Source organism: Phoenix dactylifera, chromosome 3 (assembly GCF_009389715.1).
Source record: "Phoenix dactylifera cultivar Barhee BC4 chromosome 3, palm_55x_up_171113_PBpolish2nd_filt_p, whole genome shotgun sequence".
Lineage (NCBI taxonomy): Eukaryota > Viridiplantae > Streptophyta > Magnoliopsida > Arecales > Arecaceae > Phoenix > Phoenix dactylifera.
In genome coordinates, this window is record NC_052394.1 from 18067757 (window position 1) to 18090198 (window position 22442).

A 22442-nucleotide genomic window follows, 5' to 3' on the forward strand; every position below is an offset into this window, starting at 1 on the left:
TTGACCACTCTAGGTAAGCAAGTGGATTCTAATGCTAATTTTAATTCAAATGCTTAAACTAGAAGGTAGACAGGTGTCTGAGCGTATAAGATCAACAAAGATGCTTAACCTACTTAAGATTGTTTCGATTATCCAACAAAAATAAATAATGTCGATATTGCTAAAATATGGCCACTGGATTATGATCTAAAAATGTTGGTATTGCTAGGACATGCACCAAAATAAATTTGATATCTTGTGCCTAGCTCTTCGGTAAATCTGCCAAGAAAGTTTAGGAAAAAAAAAACGTCATTCATTAGACATTTAGACTCCCGTGCATAACAGCTATCTGCCATTCATTTATGCATCAAGATGCAGATGCACAGATCTCAACACGTGAGCTCTCTAATGCAGCGTGAAAACGCCCCTTCCAGAAGGCCCAACCAAAGCAGCTCTCCCGCCGCGCTTGCGGTCAGCCACCGGCACGCTCGCCGCCCACGGGAACCCTAATCTCTCCGTGTTCTCGCCGTGGCATCACGATAAGACGGCGATACCCTCGAGATACGATTTGTACTCATGTCTCATTAGTATGCTCTTCTCTCTTTCCCTGTATCAGGCATTTAGTATCATAAAAGGGTTTCCAAATTTGGTGGATAATATTTCTGTCTTCAAGTTGATCATTTTGGATTGGAATGGTACAGATGCTTTTGGGTCTTGTTTTCCCTATGATTTTACTCTACTTTTTTCAATTTACCCATTTGAACATTTTGAGTTGCTAAGGAACTGGCTGTTTACAGGTGACGGAGAATGGAATGGTTCTTAGAAAACTTGCTACGAGAGTGCATGTGATTAGCTGCTCATCTTATGTTATAGGGACGATTTGGATTGAGGGAAAAAAAAAAGTTTTTTGATGGAGCTGAATATGATATGTGAGAACTGGGAAGGTTAAATTTGCTTTTCTTTGAATGGATACTTGAACTATCTTGCTGCAATAGGAAGGTTAGCTCGAATTTACTCGTCTTCTAGAATAAAGTAATCAATTACGAGGAAAGGCCCACTGATCTGGGTAGCTAGAAAGAGAACCTATTGATATGTCTTAGTTAGGGTGCATAAAAAATGGATTTCACGGATGTATGATAGCTGGGGTAATTATGGAGATGAGTTAAATGTTATGGCTATGAGATTTACAATAAGCGGGTTTTCACGGAGGAATTCAGAATCTGAAAAGGGGAGGACTGATGCAAGGAGATTTAGAGAAGCATTTTAGAGGTTGGAGGTTGATTCCCCTTGAAGGAAGCCCCAACTCCTTATGTTTATAATTCATATAATGTTAGAAGGATTAAATCAGCGGGTGCATTGATTGTTATACTAAGTGTTTACAGAGGAGATGGCTGAGTGGAGTAGGGGTTAGGAGATGTGGTTCATGTAGAGATAGAGATTGACATTTAGCTTCCAAGGAAACAAAAACAAATTTTAGACCTCAGCAGCCATGGGCCACATGATGCTGCACAAAGCCTTTCTGACTATAACAGTGGAATGTTTGTATGACTCTTGGTGATAGACTAGCCTATAGCCTAGACATAGTCTAGGCAATCACCTAATTGACGGGCTTGGTACAAATTCTGCCAAATTATTCTTTGACTCAAGTACTTCATTTTCATAATTAGATCTTTGAACTGTTTCAAAACGTTAACTTTTAAGATACCTTGAAACATAAGCAATCAAGACACTTTCAAGTCATCTTATAATTTGTTAAACTTTCGAATTATATTTTAATTTGTTAAATTTATACTGAGTTCGTAATAAATGTAATAGAAGTAATGACATATATTATTGTTGTTGTTTTAGCTCAAATTCTGAAGTTTGTCAAGCTTCCTTAGTTGTCTATCCTGCTAGAGATTGGAGCTAAGGTTGATATTGTTGATGAAAGATCCTTTTCGTGCTTACTTGTTTAACACTTAATTTTAGGTTTTTTTTATTAAACATTATAATTTTTCTTTGAGATTTAATCGAAAGTTTGTCGCTCCCTTATATATGTGTCATGTAAGAAAAAGATTGCAAGAAAATACTTTATACCATATTTATGTGTGCATGTACATATTTAGATACATACATGTTTAAGAATGTAGCTCTAGGTACACACGTGTTTATGTGTTTGCACATGTATGTTTTTACCTATACAAACTAATGTCAAATAAACTAATGTTATGTTTCTACATATGAATTCATATATAGAACAAATTCATTCATAAATGTATATATAGTACAGATATAGTTACATGTACACATGAATGTACACGTGGATCTTTGTCAATGTATAAGTATATGTGCATGATAGTTTAGGCAAGGCTCACCTAGGAGTTTGCATGCCTGTCTGTCACCCATGCAGTAGCCTCGTTCCTAGGCAACCATCTGTAACGACTTTGGTTGTAACCATCCTAAGATTTAATAGTACCGGTACCAAATAGATGCTCGTGTATTGTCCAAGCTCTGAGGTTCAGAGAAATTCAATATCATATCAAACATATCAAACCTCTTCTATTCCACATACAAAACGAAAAGTAACCAATTACCACTAATGTTAATGTATATACAATTATAAATGGAATCTCAATTGACTCAAAGACAAACTTGCCCATGCAAACAGTACATTAAGTATGGCTTGGCATCAATACTCAAGTAATAAGGCTGAATCAACAAAACCTTTGCAGCATTCATAGGCCAGAATTCTAGTTGCTGAATAAATAAAAGACAAGCCAAAGGCATTGACGATTCTTCATTGCAAGTTAAGGAATTACCATGCTTCACTGTGATCCCCTGCTATGGTCCAATCCTATCATTAGAAAATCAGTATGGGAGGACAAGTTTCATTTTTGAAAAAAATATTAGCATAAAATTTCAACATCTTTTTGACAGTCACCAAATCCACGCACGAGTAAAATCTACAGATCAGCCAGGTTCATGCATATGGATGGAAAGTCATCCTTTGTAATGTTAGAATAGGGGACATTGGCTTGCCTGAGTCTGAATTTGCAAGCAATCTTGGCAGTCTCATTGAAGTCCGCAGGCATTTTGGTTCTTGGAGTCTATAATTCCAATCTAAGTAGGTTGACACACAAAATTGGAAAATGGCGTTTATATGGCTAAGCTATCTTTAGAGAAGGGTAAGATTGTGTCACCTTAGCAGCTCTATCATAGAAGAAAGATGCCCCATATGGGTTCTTCTGCTAACCTCCACCTCCACCATTCCACACACCAATCTCATGATTTAGCCTTTGCTGACCATATAAATTCTCAGTTTCTCAAAACTTGAAAAAAGAAGCAGAGTGCCTTGATCAGATGCAACCATCCCATGATTTAGCCTTTGCAAGGACTTCTATAGATTAAGTGAAGGAGAAGAATTGAGCTGAAATTTTAACTATTAGAAATGTTAAAGTCTAGATGCCGATAAGTTATATGAACACAACTTTGCAACTTGAGCAGCATTTCATGAACCGTGCCTTTTTTGGCATATATTTGAACATAAAATATACTTTTCTGCATATCTAGGTATGCGCATCTTAGACCTTCAAGCATACTCTCTTTTGTGCTATCAATCTCTTCTGTTAGCTAACCAATTGAACCCCAAAGCTTAAGTTGGTAGAGATGGGTTAACAATGTGCATCAGGCTTAACAACCACCACCCACGGGGCAACCTGGACCATGCATGTGGAGGGACCACAATGAGTCAAAATAACAATTGGGTTAATTAAATCAGTAATTAGCATGGAGGGGATTCCAACTCATGACCTCCAGCAAACCTGTGCCAGATACCATGTTGACTAACCAATCAACCCAAAAGCTTAAGCTAGTAGAGAATGTGTCGACAATGCAGATCAGGCTTCACATCTTCATTACAAGTAAAATTTCATCCTTTCTCATGCATACATCGTAAAAGGATAAAACCAAGCAGATGAGTATGACCCTCTTCATTCCATGGATGATAACTTATGGTGAGCTGTCTGGGAATGTGGTTCTTTCCTCTTTCTTGTTTATGTTTCTGTTGTTATTTGAGATTGTGCAGATAGGTTTATCTGGTTGAGAATGTCTTGTGCTGTTTTGTTCTGTTTGTTTGTGTTCCCCCTCTCAAGGAGGTTTTGGCTTCTGAGGTTGTTTGTTCTACATCTGGTAAAACGAAGAAGTGCTCAAATGCATATAATAAAAGAAAATCTGACAAAATTTTAAAGCTTTTGTTGATTGTGTTCATATGCATATAAAATAAAAAAAAAAATCTGGCAAATTACTCCTTTGTGTGCTAATAATATTCATATGTATCTGAACCTTGAGTAACAAAGTTGGTGCCTGCAAAAGTGAGTGATGGAGCAAGAATGCCTAGGCAATGACGGAGTAAAGCTAGGAAGGACGTAGTAGAAGATCATGTCTAAGGAAGAGTAGAGATTGTCTCGCTAGAGGATAGATGAATTGATTGGTATCATTTATTCATATGTAGAAAAGTTGACATGAAGTGATCGTAGGAGGGCATTATTTTAATATGAAAGCCTAAAGACTGTGGTAAGATTGAAGGGTGGGACTTGAGGAAAACTGGATGGCTATTGAGAGGTGATTCAAAACACCACCATTAACTAGGCTTTACCCTGTGATAAAAATGATTGATGTCATTTGTGAAGCCAACAAATTAGATATGATAAAGTTTATAAAGTTTAGGCAGTAAATATCTGTGGTAATTTCTGTCACAGTTGTTTCACTTGTTTAATTCTTGTAGGTTTTTTTATTTTTTGCCCTATACAGAAGACTCTCAGCTATCTGCTTCCTTGTGCAATAAGTATGTCTGCTTGCAAAAATGTTATTGAAGTCTCAAATAATCTGTTTTATTCACATAATCTGCCTGTAACTGATTTGAGTTTCATGCATCAGTTGTGGCGCATATGTAGGTTTCTAATTTTCTATTGGTTTTTGGTTTTTGGAGGTTTCTGATTTACTACATGTAATTATCTATTGCTTGAATTAATGACTCTTGCATTAAGTTCTCTTGAACTAAATACAGACAGATTTGACTTGACACAACATTTTCTAAATTTCTGACATCAAGAATTTTGGACTCAACCCAATTATGAATTTGTTGTACTCATATTCTATTCCAATTATTTTTATATCTCACGGAGACCCCTTTTTGACCATTACATTTGTGAGTTACTTTAGGGTGTTTTTGAACAACCCGATATGAAGGCCATCATTTGTCTCAAACAGTCCTTTTTGTCTACTCTAGCATGCCATAAGGGATTGAGGAGCTATTCATCCCAGATGGTACATGCCATGGGCTGCCGAACCGCGCGGTTCGGCCCATACCGAGCCGAGCCGACCTGGTAGGGGACCGAGTCGGTTCACCTGTGGGGTCCCTGCTGGGTCAGTTCACTTGTGGGGTTGGAACCAAATCCGAATTGGTCGGAACCGGTCCCGAACCGCATGGAATCGGTCCGAACCGGCAGTTTGCACCGATTCGTACCGGTTCTGAACCGGTTCTACCCCTATCTCCTTTTCTTTTTAAACGATGGGATGTTGGGAAAGCCTAAGAACATTCTTAGGCCTTCCTAACATTCTCCTTCAAGCCCCCATGCATTGCGGCCAAAAACGTGATGATTCAAGAAGGATCCAACCCAAAATAAGGTATACTTTCTTTTCCCTACCTCATTTTCTTCTTTTTTTTCAAAGTCAAAAAATGCCTCAAAATTTGCAAACTGAGCAAAGATCGTGCCAAAATTTTTGATTGTGGCATGATTTCATGATTTGTTATAGATATATATGGATGATCTACATAATTCCACAAAAAATTTTAATTTTTGAATTATATAATTTTAAAAATTAAAAATATATATTTTTTGATTAAAAATAAAAAAATAAAATTCAAAAAAAGACTGTAACATTATAAGTGTATTTACATATAGGAGACGGGCTCCTCGAGGTTATTCAAGAGGTCATAATGCAGCTACAAATGACTTCGCACATGGAATAGGATTCATAGACGTATCAGCTTCCGAGTCATATACTGGTTTCTATTGCTTACAACCACTGGCGGCCTATGATCCATATGGATACAAATATAGATATGGTGCATTTGAGATATCGTCTTTCGATGGCTATTATCCTACGTAGTCCGCAGTATCTTATGGGTCGGATTTTGCTGCCGGCATATTCGGATGGGCTCCTCCACAATCATATTATCAGCTAGAGGACACCTCTTAAAGCCAAAGCTTCAGCAAAAGATCTGAGAGTGGTTATAAGTTAGAACACATTCCTTATGGGATGGGCGTACAGGATTACAATGCCGCTTGGTTAAAGGGGTGGGTTGAGGTGCATTCTGATTATGTTAATGATCCGGATATCTATGAGAGGCATTGCCACTCGACAAGATTTTAGATATCGATATATATGTTGTACTTTAAATATATGTAATTGATTGTATAATTTTATATTTTGTATCTTACTAATTGATTTTAGGATATTTCATATTGCTTCTTGTAACATACAACATTAATCATTTTATATTTTGTATCACTTAAAAACAACAAGATGCATTATTTAAGTTATATTAGGATTATAGAAACATCAAATTATACTTAAAATCATTGAAAAAATTGAAAAAAAAATTAATTACCAATAAATCAAATCTAAAAAGGCTTAAAAAAATTTGGCATGCACGCCACGACGTACTGTGTGTCGGTATGGTACCGAACTAGTACTATACCGAGCCGCCCGCCGATCAGTACAGGTCTCGAAACCAATTCAGCAGACCTTGGTGCATACCATATGAACCACAAACAGGCAGTCATCACTCTCTAACACCGGTATATGGGTGAACTGGAACAATGCCACCCAAACCAACAGATGCCTAACTAGCACCAGCCAGTGCGTGCTCAATGCTACCCATGTCTGTGTCAATATGGCATGTACCACATTACATGTCCTACCAATGGGTGGTCAGCAACATATTTTGATTCCTGCATAAACTAGTGCCTGGTTTTTTGCCCCTTCCAGATCTCCTGGGTACATGACTTGGTCTTTGACAGATCACTTAAAGATTGCTTTGCTCCTGGTTAGCACATCCTGTTGATCCCTTTCTCTATAAATTTTCTCTTTACACATCATGTCATATGAGTGGGTGGTCAGCACCATATTTAGATCCTTCCATATCATTTGTGCCTGGTTTTTTGACCCTACCAGATCTCCTGGGTACATGACTTGGTCTTTGAGAGATCACTTAAAGATTGCTTTGCTCTTGGTTAGCATGTCCTATTGTTCCCTTTCTCTATAAATTTTCTCTTTACACATCTAAGTTTTCAGCATATTCATATGCTTGCAGCAAAGCACATTGGTTGAATAGTACTTCATCTAGCTGAGAAATTAATCAAAGTCATTCACCCTTTTGGTTACGCAAGGTCCAATTAGTTCAGTCAAGTAAAATTAAAACTTCAAAAAATCTTGTTTCCTTTCTCCGAAACTATTCAGCTCAATATAAGTGGTCCCTTTTAGCAAACACGGACTAATTTATGTCAAAACTTAACTTATCATGCATAAAATTTCTCTACTGCAGTAAGACCTCCTAAAGGGCTGCTTGGGTTTCCCAACAAGCTGTCATCCATTTATAATTAAGCCTTACATATTTGCATAAAGAAAGCATAATTTAGTTACACTTTAGATATATAACATGCTGTTTACCTTTTTGGTCTCTAAGAAGAGGAGTTGTGAGACCATATTGTTCTTTGATCATGTGCGTTCCACTTGAATTTGTAGAGTGCCTTGGATATGTGACAGGTCAACATGCTTCACTTAACATGGGAAACTCCCTTTTGTTGGAGGACACAATTGATGTCTTTTTTTATGGTGACAGCACAATTGATGTCTTTAGGGAGCAAAGTTTTTACCACTTTGGTAGCTTTAACCTTATTTTGAGCTTGAGCTCTCATTATATGATTGCCAAATTAAAGTTATTTCCTGATTGTTTTATCAATTCTGTCCAAACAACAATTGTTTGCTGGACATTCTCTAATATTTCACTGTACACTTGCTTGCTTTGGCTGGTGTTCTGTTATCGTAATTTTCTCAAATATATCCAGCCAATGCAAACTGAGGTAGCTCAAGTTGTCCAAGCCCAGTAAGAAACCTAGATTTCTTTTCTTTAATAAAATTATAGTACTCCTAGAAAGCAAACCCTTCAATTGGGATGTGTCAGGAATCTCTCAGAGACTATTCGGATATACTTCTCCCTTGCCCAGCTTCATGTGCTACATTGTTTCACTTCTTTACATGTTTACTTTAATGAATCTCAGCTGGCTGTACCCTATTCATCAAGGTTTTCCCACGAGTCTGTTGAACACAAACTAAGGTGTTGTAATATTGCGGTTCTGCCTGCTTAACAAAAGGTTTTTCTGTAGGTAAATTATATAGGATTTTTTTCTTTTTTCATATGCCAACTAGCTATAGACATTTCTTGTGAGGACCCGTGCAGGCGTGTATTTAGTCCCACATCGGTTATTCGCTGGGTAGATTTTGGATACTTATACAGGATCAAGGAACCCAAATAATACCTTCCGTCTAGCCATTTTGGGTGAGGTCTTGCATTGTTATAAATGGTATCAGAGCATACCCGACCCATAACCTATGTGGATTAGGGGACACTGCAACATAGATCTATAGGGGTTGATTACGAACCGATCATGGTGTTTATGATTAGATTTGAATGGATTTGAACACTTAACCTGATCTAGCTATTTTGGGTGAGGTCTTGGATTGTTATAAATGGTATCAGAGCGAACCCGACCTATAACCTATGTGGATTAGGGGACACTGCAACGCAGATCTATTGGGGTTGATCACGAACCGATTATGGCGTTTATGATTAGATTTGAATGGATTTGAACACTTAGCCTGACGAGGACGTCAGGGCTTGAATGGGGGGAGTATGTGAGGACCCGTGCGGACGTGTGTTTAGTCCCACATCGGTTATTTATTAGCTAGATTTTGGGTACTTATACAGGATCAAGAAATTCAAATAATACCTTCTGGCTAGCTATTTTGGGTGAGGTCCTGAGTTGTTACATTTCTGTTCATTTATGTACTCCTTTCTCAATCATATATGATCACATGATTAAACCAAGTCTAGTTAGATCCAGTAAAATCAAGTCTAGTTAGATCCAGTAAAACCAAGCCCAGTTATATTTAGTCCTGACACTAACATTGCCATGTGGACATGGCCATTGCCTTATTTTGGACTTCAGCTGCACCTTATAGTTCTTGCTAATTTTTTGTCAAGCAAGAAAGCTTTCAGTTTGACACGAAAAATTCAGATCATACTTCATAACCTACACTTCTGCTAAATCTACTGTAGAATCGGCTTATGCAGGTTTCTGGATGCTAATGAATATACTCACTTGATTGCCGAACAGGTCTGCTGCAGCTGACAGCTATTGCAAACTCCTAACAGTGAATGCTACATTAACACTTTGTCCTTGTTCTAGCAGTAAGAAGATCTTGTGGGTTACTAACCAGGCTTCATAACTCTGAAGTGCCAAAAGGTGCAGCTGACCTTGTTATTGGATTTCATCTGTCATTTGTACGACATACTTAACGTTACAGGTACTTCTGGACCCACAGGTCATTTAAGTAAATGACATTCTTGATTGTGGTAGATTGAGCAAACCAAACATGCTAAGTTGGTTAGGCTGAGTTGAAGCTTGAGAAAAGGAGAAAGTTGGTGACAGATCTAGAATTCTTAAAAGCTATCCAAGATGATACTACATGTCATTGAAAATGAAAATTTTTGTCCTGCAAGTCTTAAGTGCAAACAAGAAAGCCTAGAGCCCTCCTCATTTATGCCTGTTCTCACTGATTGAGGAGTAAGAATGAAGAAATATTGATGACTTGTTAGGAAATCAAACCTTATTTGTGGTGTTCAAGTCTTGAACCGCATCCAAAGAAGCCTGGACGCGTTCTCATTCACATCTGCAGCCTCCTTGATGGACTCTGATGAGCAAAACTTGATACAGGATTCAGGATCTTTTTATGTCTGGTCATCGGCTGTTCAAAACAAAGTACTGAGCTACCAAAACTAATCTCTGAGTCAGATATTTAAATAGATTTATCGTCCCATTGTTGTGTCTTTGTTATTGTTGCTGGTATCATTGTTTAGCTACAAAAGTTTAAAGAAGTGAAGTGTCCTCCCTTATCATATGAGGGTGACTACTTAACCAACGCCTTTTCTCTGTGGCATGTTGCTGGTGGGGACAACCTAAACCTCCTCTCTTTTTCATCGGAGAGGGTATGCTTTTGTTTGTTGTTGCTCTTCCATTCAGATGACAGTTTTGTTGCGCCTACTTTGCTTTTTTCTTCCTTTATTTTCTAGGACCTGGTAAATGCACTCACTCCCTTTGCTGGCCGATGCGCTCCTCTATTGCCCCAGACAGTGACAATGTTCTTATTACAAAATTCTAATTATTTGTGCTTCTTTTATATGGCCAGATGACTTGAAAGTTTTAGGTTGTTTTATGGTTTATTCATGAACTATTTTGGTGACTAATTCGAGTAACTCTTTATGGATTACAGAGCACTGATGTCATTTGTTTGCCAGCAGTAGTGAATGTTTATTATTCTTGTCTCTCATGCTTTTCATTTATATATAAATAATACAATAATCTATTGTTGTTGTTATATAATTAAGTTTTTATCTTTTAGAAGTTATGCATTTTTTTAAAAAAATTCTGGCAATTTTTGGGTTCTAATTCTCCGCAACAAGTCCAATAATTACTGAATGCTGAACCTATGATTTGCTTTAGAGAATAGTTGCGAACATAAGATGGAGGGAAATGATTCTATCAATCTCTCTTTGCTTTTTCTGGTGGGATTGTGCGTGCGGTACTATAAAGAGTCCTCAGACTCCAATGCGAGCGGGTATGAGTGCTTGTGAGCGGAGAAAGGGAGTGATATCTTTGGCCGGTTTGCATTTTTGTTTGATGAAACTTCTCTTTTAGCCTCGAAGTGGCTGTTAAAGTCTCCAAAGGAGCATGACCTTGTAACACTCAGCCAGCCTTTTCCCATCTGAGCTTGACACAAAAATAAAGGCCTGCGGCATGTGTGCATTAAGCACAGGTCTCTGCCTCCCATGAGTGTGTGTGTGTGTGTGTGCGCGCGCGCGCGCGCAAGTGAAAGAGAGAGAGAGATTTCTTTTGGGAAGCATGTCTCATATCTAATAAACAAGATCTATAGCAAGTAGACCTGATCCAAAGAGTTCAGAGTATGAGACTAATCCATTCAAATCTGGTTGCAGCTATAGAAATCGCACTTAGTAATTGGTCAAAGTAATTCCCGTAACAACGAAGGAAAAAAAAAGGGAATTCCTTGTTGACATAGGAGGCCCAAAGCACATTTGATTGGAGTTATGTACTTGGAAAGCATATCTACTCTTTAATATGTAGGCTCAAAAGAACCATTGGTTAGTTGTGGAGAAGGAATGACATTTTTTTTAATCGATAATTAAGTGGAAGTGGAGAGAACGTGAGCTCTTTTGCCAGTCATTTTACTGGAGTTATAAAAAGAAATAATTTAACACACTCTTACGCATGGATGGGCATCATAGGCACGTTAGGGGCAGCAGAGGTGTGTCATCAGACCCCATACGATCCGATCTCTGACCTAGATCCCATTGTTTGCTGATACAACTATTAAAAGAAAGAGGAAAGAGAGAATGTAATTCAAAAAGGATAAAGATATAACTAAATGAAATTATAATGATAGATTCCACTCTTCTTCTTTCTGGTAGGTGCATTACCTCAATCCCTCATTATTCTAAGCAATTGTCTGGACTTCAGGTAGAGAGAGAGAGAGAGGTAGTGTTGTCCTATATTAATTTAAGAAGGGAGTAGTATATTAGCCCCTTGATAAAGTAGGAAGAATTGCATGGAGACAAGTGCTTCAGCTTGGTCGCATATGGCTGAAAACCACCTCAGCATGGGAGGAAATTAGTTGTCTGCACTTGCAATTTCTCCCACAAAGGATGTAAATTTCCCACAACTTGCCAAGAGAAAAATTTAGGAAAGAGAAGAAAAGCTCCACCAACTTCTGCCCCTTAGAGTGTTGTGAGACTGGAGTCCAGCTGATGCCCACATGGTGGAGGGGTTGGTTTGGTTCCCCTCCCATCCATCTCCTCCTCCCCCCCTCAGGGATTCACTTTTTTGCATTGTCTGCTATAGTACATGAAAGGTGCTTGGAGGGACTCCCAACAGCTACAACATACTGAGAAAGAGAGGCATCCAGTATATCCCTTTCTTCAACTATTTGAGACTAGTGGATGAACAAAAGGCTTCTCTGTTCGGGAGCTGATAATATAGTGTAAAGAACCCATTCTAAAAAGCCATATCTTGAAGGGCATTGTTGGGCATGGCCATGATATGTATGAAACTGGCATAAATGTGGGCAGGCGCCATGTAGGAGGTTTTCTCTATGTTTTGGATGGATTTAGTCCATTGTAAGGTTTGAGCATTTCTCACCTGGACTGAACATAAGTTCAGCATCAATACCATCATTGCCATAGTTCCTGGAGAGAGAGACGGAAGCAGACAACATCACATGGGAGCTAAATCAGTGAGGATTTGTGGGGTTGGGAGGTGGGAGATCCAGCTTCATAATAACTTGGAAAGGAGCAGCATACTGCAGCATCTCCATTAGCCTCTTAGTTTATGCTCTGATATACAATTGTCCAAGGAAGGCTAGTAAAATGCAAGTGTGTCTGCACACTTAAGGAAGATTTTACCTTAAGGTTGAAACTCATGAGGAAGCCAAAAAAAAAAAGAGGTTTTTTTCTTCTTCTTTTGAGTGTACAAAAGAGGTTCAGTTTTTCAAGGATCCAAGTCATCATATTGGAACTAGTTGGAGATTGATAAGGGTAGAATGGACATGAGATGGGTTGTAGTAGTACCAGTGAATGGTGATATGAGAGCTTGGTTGGTAGAGGAGAGAGAAACCAATCATGCAAGCAATTTGATTGTACCCCTTGGTAGTGGGCCTCCCACCTCTCTGCTTTCTATTTCAGCCCTGACCAAGACATTGCCTTCACAAATGACAATTGAATGCTGTCATTGACGGTGTGCTTCGGCGAGGCAGCCATGTGGCTCCACATAGAGAGATCTTATCATTAAGACATTAATTATGTTTCTAATTGGTATAATAAATTAGTGAAGTGGTTCCCTTCTAGTGTTCCTTCTTCCTTTTCAAATTTTCATAAGCCCTATCCTGTTTTTGTCCTACTGGTGGGCACAGTTCAGCCTAGTAGAATTCATGAGGAACACTTGGCTGAAATACTGATAAACAGATAACCAAGCATCTCGAATCTTTGATCACCTTAGTAAACTACATTGTCATGCATCATAAATATTGTAAATTAAGCATCCTATCTTGTCCTACTGGTGGCATCATTTCGGCATAAAAGACATAGAGGACCACTTGAAGGAAATCTTGATAAATAGATACCATTAATCTTTTCTTGTTTTTCGGAGAGCGAAAAACTTCAAAAATCTTGAGTACCTGATGATATTACAGCACTGTAGATCATAAATATTATGAACTGACTTAAGCTTAGAACCCCTAAGGACCAACTTATGGAGGTCATAACATGATTCAAGGAAATAACTGGTTCTGCTGTGGAGCAGTTTGGCCATTTCAGGTAGATCTCGCTGAGGTTTTGGAGCAACATCCACCCTATCCAAGATTAAATTATGAAGAGTAAGGATATAACTTTCTTATATGATATCCATTTTCAGCATTCTAAGCATCAAAATAAAGCTCTTGACTAGTAATATAAGAGTGGTTTCTACGGTGTTTGAGAGCATGAAATAGGAAGAGATCAAAATAACTTTCTTTCTTGGTTAAATTATTGATTGGGCATACCTTCTAATGTAGAAGGAATTAGATGGCACAGCCACTGAAAAAGTTGATATAAGCATCAAAATCTAACTCCCATATGAGTTTCACTTTAGTATAATTTCCTTCCTATTTCTAGAAAACTTTTACATTTTTTAATTGAAAAAAAGGCATCCAACCTAGATCTAGGATATGGACCATATTAATATAAATAAAGGTGTTCTAATTCGATTTTGTCATCAATTAAGAAAAGGTAAAAACCATACTCTTATTTTTTTTTCTTTTATGTCTATTATTTTCTGTGAGAGATCCGATTTAAAATGAATGAAATAAATGCTTCTGGTCATAAATGAGTAGATGCTAAAGCATCAATTATCTCCAATTAACTTTCTAGGCTATGAATTGATAGAATATAAATATAATAAAATACATTATATGTCATATTTAACATTCAAACACAAGAGAATGCAAAACAGTAAGAATATCACAATGTGAATGTATTTCTTCTTCTTTTCCTTTACCTTCCTTCACCTTCTTTGATGGTTAGCAGTCCTCCAAAGATAGAAGCAACTTTAATAGTATATCAGTATATGATTGACGGAGGTGAAGCTCGTTGCCTAGAGTGGGTCCTCGATGTTAGATACTTGTAAGAAGCCAAAATTTCAAAATCTGAAATTAATAACACTGATTGAAATAAACGCTCCAGAGACAGTAATTTGCCTGTATGGGTCGCCAAATTTTGGATTTTGTGGTTTCAGAATAATGCATTGCTTGTCTGGATAGGGTTCATAGAATTAGGAATTAATATTTAGTAAAATTTGGATTAATTTCACTAAGAATGTTTCCTCAAGCCTGTGCTGCTTTCGTAATCAATGTAACAACCCAAAACGGCTAGCTGGAAGGTTTTATTTGGATTCCTTGATTCTTTATAAGTACCTAAGATCTATCCAACGAAATAAACAATGTGGGACTAAACATACGCCCGCACGGGTCCTTATATACTCCTCCATTTAAGCCTTGACATTTTCGTCAAGCTAAGGGTTTAAATCCATTCAACTCTAATCACAGACACCACAATCGGCCTATGGTCAGCTCCAGTAGATCATTGCTACAGTATCTCTTAGTCCATATAGGTTATGGGCCGAGTCCACTGTGATACTATTGGTAACAATCCAAGTCTTCACCCAAAATGACTAGTCGGAAGGTTTTATTAGGTTTCCTTAACCCTATATAAATATCTATGATCTATCCAGCGAATAATCGATGTGAGACTAAACATACGCCCGCACAGTCCTTACAATTAAGATGAGAAACTTTCTATTACCCAAAAAAACAGAGGTGTAATAAAGGATTCTTATCTTAGCTTCACCTAGGATGTGTCCTCATCAGGTGAAAGGCCCAGATAAAGAAATGACGCATTGTAAAAGCGTCAATTTATTAATGAACCAGCCCCTGGACAATCGATGGGGCATCTTGGAGCAACTCATACAAGTTTTTTATTAAGCAACTTATATACAGTCTTGTTTAAAATTTTATATTGCACCATGATTTAGAATAATGTCAGGTAGCAAGTGACAATTTGCTAATCAAACTTGGCTGGCCCTATAAGAATCATGGAGTTGGTTTCTTGATTAGGTTATGCGTGAAGACGACACCAACTACCAATTAAGAATTCAAGCAACAAATGTCACAGGGTTCGAATAATGAATACCATAGAGGAATCTCTGCAAAACGTAACTCCCATAGTATTATTTTTGGGAAAGTGCTGCAAGTTAAGATATGATACTGCCTATAAAGCTTGATTGACGGACTCCCATTTGGTCGCGACAATGTGATTAGGAATGGTCCATTTGCTTATGACTGAGTCCAAACAATCATGTTGATGCTATTGTATTTTAGTAAACTTGATTAATATGATAATCATGATAGCACAAAGAATTTTTGTTTCAACTCAGATTTTTTGAAAAAAATTTTATGAAGGCGATTCACCTGCACTCTATTATCTAGGTGCAGATTTCTAGAGATACGCCATCTAAAACTTGAATCTAGAATCTTTGGTTACTAAAAAAAAAATATCGTCTGTGAGAATTCGTGTGGATATGTGTTTAGTTCTATATCAGTTATGCATTAGGTAAATTTTAAATACTTGTATGGAGCTGAAAAACATAAATAATACTTTTTTTGGTGAGGTTTTGAATTATCACATCATCACTAGGACAATCTCCATGGCACTAGGTTCAGCTCGGACTTGACATATAATCATGCATTAGCCACAAAGCTCAAAAAAAATGCACTAGAAGATAAGAAAAAAAGTTCTCACCTCACAGAAGCACTTATCATCTAATAACTTTCAATTAGATAGTTCATTTTATACCTTCTTTATCTTTGATTAAGATTTTGTTCCAATTGTTGGCAAGGATATGGGACCCAACTTGTCCAAAGAAATAGACCTGTCAATGAATGCAATGTTTTGTATCACAACTTGCTAGCTGGATGGATGTAACATTTGATGATTTGACTCATATTTGTGTATAATTAAAAAAATATATTAAGATTTGATTTGTTGGTCAAAAGTTACACTTATAATTGCAAGTAGAACCTTAGGAAACCGTAAATACAACGATTTCACAGTTTTACAGTAAGTGGTCATGTCATGGGTCCATTATGGCCTGTTGGTCCATTGACATGTTGGACAATATCAGAACTATTTGGTTACATCGCACCGAACAATAGGCACCCATGAAGAGCTCCGGAGCTACAGACACCAATGGAAAGTTTGGCAAAACCAGCTTGAGCCAAACTACGAAAGTTATACGTACTTATTTGCTACTACGATTAATTAAATTTATCTAAGGTCAAATCAGAACAATTTCATCAAGATAATTCGAACCCACACCTCTTTCTATATATAGAGGAGGGTGCAATCATGAGGCTATAGATTAATATTATTTTTCTAAAATATATTTTTTTGGGTACAATGGCAACTTATACACAACGGATGTGAGTGCAGTCCATAAAATTAAAGAGAATAAGAGAATACAAGGACGCCAGGACTAAAAAATGGTTATTCCAAAGAAAACCTCCAATGTTGAGCCGCAAAGAAAGCCACCCAATCAGCCACACTGTTCGTCTTTCTATGGGCATGAGTGGCTCGATAGAAGGCGCACTTATCCAAGAGTCGACGGATGTCATGAATCAATCACATTCCACCGGCTGCACCGTCGAATCCTAAATCCACTCGAACGCCACCTGAATCCTAAATTATTTTTGAAAGCAAACGTATACGCTCATTATATGTCCTTACACCAATCCAATAAATGCCATTTTGAATATTTAAATTTAAGCTTATACGAGTGATATTATGAAATATGTCATCACTGTGTTCTAACTAATGAGGGCGACAGTGAATGTTGATGACATGTGCATGTCCCGAGCCAACATGTTAGGTCAAGAATGGACTCGTAGGCTAATGGTTGCGCGAGGTACCTTGGTCGATGAGACTGTGTCTGAGAAAATAAGGAGCAATAAAAGGACTGCTACAAATGAACATGCGCGGTTACTGATGCTTGCGCTCTTATGTGTTGATGCGATTAGGCATGCTTGGGTTTGTGGGAACCCACATAGGCTTGTGTTTGATTCCATGTCCAATATGCGTCGAACATCTATAGTACTTCAGGAGGGATGAGGACATGAATCAACAACTTTCTAGCTGGTCCTTTTTGGATGATATTTTGGTTGTTATAGATGAGACCAAAATCGATCAGCCTATCACTCGTATAGCCGCACAAATTCTTTAAAGATTGACTATAAGGTGATCATGGTGTTAATGGCTGAACTCTTTTGCCAGAATAATAGAGCATATAAGAACTTTTATGAGCTTGTATTTGGTTCCACATTAGGTATATGTCGAGAATGTCCTAGATAGTTAATAAGGCTAAGAATTCCAACTAATAACCAAAGCTTAAACAAAAAGAGTATATAAAAATCTGCACAAGCATGTATTTACTTTCATATTGATTATGTAGTGGGAAGATATTGGATATTTAAACAAAACCAATAACCCTGGTTAATAATCTTTAGATTAACTCCTTTTGCATTAGGTTTTATAACTTTTTGATTAACTCTTTTTAGATGAGATTCTAGGTCATTATAACTAACTAATAACCTTCTGACTAGCTCTCTTAGGATAGTTCCAAGCCATGGTGGTCTGTTTTTGATAAATATCACTTTAGTATGACCTCAAACAACTTCCAAAGTATACCTCAATAAAATTCTGATGGTGTCCTCCTTGATGAGGAACTCTAATGAAAGTAACTCGGCGGTCGATCCTCATGCATGCAAATACCCAAATAAGAACACTCTAGTTTGGATCACATGTCCAGCCTAGTCCTTTGGTTGCAAAGGTTTAGTTGAGTACTATGTGTGCATAGGTCAAAAGAAGGGTTACATGGTTTAGGTTCCCTCGTATACATTTGCAGGAATGCACATACAATGGAGTGATATCCAATGAAACATATTGGAGTATGTGAAGCAAAATCAGCATTCACAAATCACAATGGAAGTCACAGCATGATTTGCATGAATAAACCACAAACGTACAACATTAGCAATCAAAAGAAAATTTCATTAAGAGAAACATTTGGCCGATAAAGTCACCAATGTTTAGCCAGAAAAAGGAAACGTCCCCAAATCGTCTTAAAATCATCCGAGTTAAGACCTTAACTCCATAAAAAAGGGACATTCAGGATGAATTTCGTGAGTGTGTGTGTGTGTGTGTGTGTTGAGATGGGGAGAATCTAAAGTAGGTTTCTGTGTCGTTTCATGCTCCATTCAAATTGTGATTGTTATGGATTGTTTAGATCTGTTGGAAAGCCTTCCTTAAACTTTATTTTTCATTTTTTTTCACCTTTCGCATCTATATGTGTGTTGTGTTAAAATTAATAAAGTTTATTTTTTAGAATAATTTGGATACATGTTAATCTAGATTCATGTAAGGATGGTTAATGTATTTATGTACTTAGCCATCTTTACATCTTTCTATAATGGCTGTTCATTTTTCTATGCAATATTAGGCCCCATTTGGCAAAGCTATTAGCGGTAGAGCTTTCGAAAGTTTTATAAAAAGTTATTTATTGTTTGGTAACTACGTTTCTAAAGTGCTGTGAGACTTTAATATGTATTTGGTAAATAAATTGAAAAAATACTTTTGGGATAACAAAATGACCATAAAGAATTTTGCATAGTATTATACAACAGAGCATAATAAAATATAATATATATTAAAATATAAATATATAATATAGTACAATATTACTGTAATATAATATAATATTATTATAATATAGTAATATAACATTGTATACTATAGCATAATAATATAACATAATTTGAGATTATATAACATAATATATTAATGTATTATGATATGATATAATATTTTATTATATTTATAGTATAATACAATAATAAAGATATATAATATTATAACTTTTATCATTATATATTATTATTATTATTATTTTATAATTATTATATTTTATTATGGTTATTTTGATCCAAAAAGAAAAAAATTTATAACTCCAAATAGCTTCTCAATGGAGGCTAAAAGTGCTTTTCCAGAGATGCTTCAAAATACCCCGAAAAAGCTTCTTCCAAAAAGCTGTTAAGCTTTCCGGTAAAGTTAAAACAGCTTTCCAATTTTTTTACCAAATACTTCTATTCCATCTAAAAGTACTTTTGGATTCTCTAAAAGCTTTACTAAATGGGACATTGGTTATATATAATTAATACGGATGCAGGTACAGGTACCAGAAGTCTCAATAAAGTCTATAAAATATTTTTTATTTGTTACATGTTGTACCAAGTTCGGACATAAGCCTTTTGGATAAGTAGCGCTGTAAGTGTTCATCAATTTTAGATGTCCAGAAACAACTGCAGACATATGCTATTACAAGAAAAGAGACATGATTGAGATACATTGTGTTAATACCCATGAACACTGACAGGCATTAATCGATGCCACGCTTCATTGCACGAGACTCTAACTACGACCAATTAGAGTAAAAACGACCATGACACAAAAGTGGCTTTAGATTCAAAAGTGGCTTTAGATGCAAAAGTGGCCTTAGATTCTTTTCATCATACCTAGTAGCCGTCTCTGTCAAACACAACCAAAGATGTAGTTGAATGCAGTGGGTGAATAGGTGTCAGACCAGAGATCCGTTGGAGGTGCGATTGGGGACTACCAAAGGACCCCCACCCACAATATAAGCCAAGTCGGGGAAGGATCCCCACCCTCCGCAAGGTCACAACAGTGGACATAAGTATTAGCGTTGGCCGCTGGCGTTGGAGGAACAGTGTTATGGCGAACAGTAGACTGTCCTGTTTCTGAGAGTGTCTCAGACAACTTGCCATCCTCTGCTGTCGTGTGACCCACTTTGGATTCACCATCTACTCCTTCCCAGAGTTTTTACAACATGGGCATGGATTCATGGACAAAGACTAAAAAATTTGAAATCTCAAGTGATGGGGCCAAGAAGATTAGCTTCTAATTTAAGACATCAATTTTAGCATTATTTGCTAAAATATTTTTAAAACAAGATTCAGAAACCTTGAATGATATATTATTTTATCGCGACCGGTGCTGTGCTCCAAATCAAGATAGCCCCATTAGGTCTTGGGGCGGCCTTCGAGCATGCTCAATTGGTTCGGCTTTGACCCAAATACCAAATTAGTGTCCAAGCTGCTTACCAAGTTGGTTAGGTCATCTGGACTCTCTCATTTATATCCATTTGAGTCAGTGATATCTAGTGATGGAGGTATTGAGTATGTTTATCCAGATTGAACGGCTGCATTTGGTAATTTAAACATTGACATCTGATTATTGGCAAGTAAAAAAGAGTTACCTCATAATTCGTAAGACGATTGCGGTGCTACGACTCATGATCTACAGAAGCAAGTGGATAATATCCACCCTACAGTCTACATGGCGTGTCTCATGGCAAGCTACAAAATCAGGTACATGTATCCACAAGTTAAAACCATGTCCTATGAGGCCCAGGACTAATTCCAAACATGATCGACGGGATTTTCGTCCATCCTTCTCATTCCTTCAAAGGAGGAAGCACGGAACAGCCACTGTGGTTGCTTCCCCTCGCCCCCTCTCTCAGAAGCAGTAAAACCCCATGCAGCCATGGAGAAATTCCAACATACATGTCTTCCACTTTACACCTCACACTGTTCCCACGTGCGAAGGCAGGGGCACGTGAGCACTTGGGGAGAAGGGGGTCACCACTCGTCACTCCCATGTGAGGGACTCTGACACCTTAAGTACCATCCCTGTTCTTAAAGAGGAGTAGTCCCCCTCAGGCCACCCCAACTTCCCACGAGACAATACCATCCCAAAGGGTGAGCCCACACTGCATGCATGCGAGGTGGAAACTAGCTCCGGCCTCACGCCCCAGAGTGAGTGGTAAAAGCTGGGGACCAGAGATTTGAGAGGAGGGGAAGGGAAAAAGCAAAGAAAGCAAGGAGGAGGAGGAGGAGTATTTCCTTCAAAGGGAAATCATTTGCCTATGACTCAAAAAAGCTATATAGATTTCATGCGTCCATTATGGTGATATGGAAAATTTGCGATTGAGGGAGACACTGGAAACCGCATCACTCATCAACTCTTGCGTGCGGAGCTTCATGGGTAAATAATTGACAGGAGATGGATCGGAAAAGCCAAGCTGAAACCAGAACTAACTAAATTAAGTTAGGGTGAGAACAAATAGAAGAAAATCCTATTGTTTGAGAAAGAAACACAAGTATCGGCGGTCCCAGCCTACAGAGATCTGATATTTCCTTTCAAAATTGAAAGGTTTTTAGAAAATTTTTCAGCATTAGGTGTGAGGGCATAACATTGAGCTGCTAGTGAATCGACTCAATATTTTATCCTCTCTCTCTCTCTCTCTCCGTCAACAAATGCTTTCATAACATAGATTTTTTTTTTAAAGAGATCACATACTGGCATTCTCCCTTTTAATCAATTTATATATATATATATATATATATGATCGCAATTGCATAAGAGAAAATCGAAAAGTGCTGTACCCCCTACGCCTGCAGATGCGAGATACACACTACCACGTTAGTGCACGATGATCTAGGAATAATTGTGCAGCCGTAAGCATCATTATGTTCTCGCTTTGGAGCAGGCTAAATTGAGAAGAAATAAGAGGGCTCCGTGTCAGTTTTAAAACTTTTCTTGGATCGAGTTGTCAACAGAACTTCAGTCAACTGGCGAGCACCTCTAACCCCCATCCTCACATTGGAATAAAGTTTTGTATTTGAACTTAGAAGATGGCGCTCTCATACTATTCTCAATTTTTTTCGAGCACGCCGGTACTACATGTTCTTTTGGAGACGTTATATATTTATATTGTTAATATGATATATAATATTGATACATTATCTATTAAATTATGATATAATTATTTAGTAATCTGAGTATTGTTATGGGTTGAATAAGGAATAAAGGAGAAGAAAAGGAGCATGACAACCAAAAACAGGGACGA

The 22442-nt window shown here is 37.5% G+C and overlaps 1 long non-coding RNA gene across 1 annotated transcript; it reads left to right on the top strand.

The window, feature by feature from the left end:
- Positions 1-374: 374 nt before the first annotated feature.
- Positions 375-10484, top strand: LOC103709111. Its single transcript, XR_604400.4, has 2 exons — positions 375-566; positions 9420-10484. It is a non-coding gene; the product is annotated as an uncharacterized LOC103709111 (long non-coding RNA).
- Positions 10485-22442: the final 11958 nt, after the last annotated feature.